Here is a 2,219-nt window from a genome sequence, read left to right on the forward strand (position 1 = left end):
ATGGTTGCTAAATCAGAGAGGCTCTGCTTAGAATTCTCTGTCTGTTGCTCAGAAGATGATGGAAAAGGCTTGCTATTGCCAAACCTATTTCTCCGACCATTATTATTATTGAATCCTTGATTAGGCTTCTGCTGATCCTTCCATGAGAAATTTGGATGATTTCTCCATGAAGGATTATAGGTGTTTCCATAGGATTCTCCCATGTAATTCACCTCTTCCATTGCAGGATTCTCAGGGTCATAAGCTTCTTCTTCAGAGGAAGCTTCTTTAGTACTACCGGCTGCAGCTTGCATTCCAGTCAGACTCTGAGAAATCATATTGACTTGCTGAGTCAATATTTTATTCTGAGCCAATATTGCATTCAGAGTATCAATCTCAAGAACTCCTTTCTTCTGAGTTATCCCATTATTCACAGGATTTCTTTTAGAAGTGTACATGAATTGATTATTTGCAACCATTTCAATGAGTTCTTGGGCTTCTGCAAGCATCTTCTTCATATGAAGAGATCCACTAGCAGAGTGGTCCAATGACATCTTGGACAATTCAGACAGACTATCATAGAATATACATAAGATGCTCCATTCTGAAATCATGTCAGAAGGACACCTTCTGATCAATTGCTTGTATCTTTCCCAAGCTTCATAGAGGGATTCACCTTCCTTCTGTCTGAAGGTTTGGACTTCCACTCTAAGCTTGCTCAACTTTTGAGGTGGAAAGAATTTGGCCAAGAAAGCATTGACTAACTTTTTCCAAGAGTTCAGGCTTTCTTTAGGTTGTGAGTCCAACCATGTCCTAGCTCTATCTCTTACAACAAAGGGGAAAAGCATAAGTCTATAGACCTCAAGATTAACCCCATTGGTCTTTACAGTGTTATAGATTTGCAAGAATTCAGCTAAAAACTGATGAGGATCTTCCAATGGAAGTCCATGAAACTTGCAATTCTGCTGCATTAGAGAAACTAATTGAGGCTTAAGCTCAAAGTTGTTTGCTCCAATTACAGGAATTGAGATGCTTCTTCCATAGAAGTCAGAAGTGGGTGCAGTAAAGTCAACAAGCATCTTCCTTGCATCTCCACCATTGTTGTTATTTTGGCTGCCATAACTACTTCTTTTTTGAAAATTTCTGTTAGGTCCTCTCCTGAGTGTTGTGTTTTAGCTTCTCTTAGCTTCCTCTTCAGAGTCCTTTCAGGTTCAAGATCAGCTTCAACAAGAATGTTCTTATCCTTGTTCTTGCTCATATAAAAAAGAAGAGAACAGAAAAGAATAGGAATCCTCTATGTCACAGTATAGAGATTCCTTTATGTGAGTAGAAGAATAGAAGAAATAGAATGAAGAAGGGAGAAGAAGAATTCGAACACAGAGAGAGGGAGAGGGTTCGAATTATAAGAAGAAGAGAAGTGTTAGTAAATAAATAAATTAAATAGAAAGAGATGAGAGAGAGTATTCAAAAATTAATTCAAAAGAAAAGAAAAATATTTTTGTTTTTATTTTAATTATTAGTTAGAATTCGAATTTAAGAAGGAAAATAAAATAAAATTAGAATTTAAAACAATTAGTTAATTAAAAAGAATTTTGAAAAAGTGGTTAGTGATTTTCGAAAATTAGAGAGAGAGAAAAGTAGTTAGGTGGTTTTGAAAAAGATAAGAAATAGTAAAACAAACAAAAAGTCAAGTGGTTAATTGAAAAAGATTTGAAAATCAATTTTGAAAAGATAAGAAGTTAGAAAAAGATTTTGAAATCAAAATTATAAAGAGATATGATTGAAAATCATTTTGAAAAAGATTTGAATTGGAAATTAAAAAGAATTGATTTTTGAAATTAAGGTTGATTACTTGACTAACAAGAAACTAAAAGATATGATTCTAGAATTTAAAGATTGAACCTTTCTTAATAGGCAAGTAACAACCATAAATTTTTGAATCAAAACATTAAATGTTAGTAATGATTTCGAAAATTATGAAACAAAAATAAGAAAATATTTTGAAAATCAATTTTTAAAATTTTCAAAAATATTAAGAAGAAAAATGAAAAAGATTTGATTTTTGAAAAAAAAAAGGATTGAAAAGATAGAATTTTCTTTTAAATTGAAATTTTGACTTGACTAATAAGAAACAACTAAATTTTAAAATATTTTTACCAAATCAACTCAAAATTTCGAAATTTATTAGTAAAATAAAGGAAAGATATTATTTTTTATTTTTGAATTTTTAATGAGAAGAG

General features: G+C 31.5%; 1 non-coding gene across 1 annotated transcript; it reads left to right on the top strand.

The window, feature by feature from the left end:
• Nucleotides 1-586: 586 nt before the first annotated feature.
• On the top strand, nucleotides 587-695 carry LOC112768199 (small nucleolar RNA R71). Its single transcript, XR_003185636.1, has one exon. It is a non-coding gene; the product is annotated as a small nucleolar RNA R71 (small nucleolar RNA).
• The last annotated feature ends 1,524 nt before the right edge of the window (nucleotides 696-2,219 follow it).

Source organism: Arachis hypogaea, chromosome 17 (genome assembly GCF_003086295.3).
Source record: "Arachis hypogaea cultivar Tifrunner chromosome 17, arahy.Tifrunner.gnm2.J5K5, whole genome shotgun sequence".
Lineage (NCBI taxonomy): Eukaryota > Viridiplantae > Streptophyta > Magnoliopsida > Fabales > Fabaceae > Arachis > Arachis hypogaea.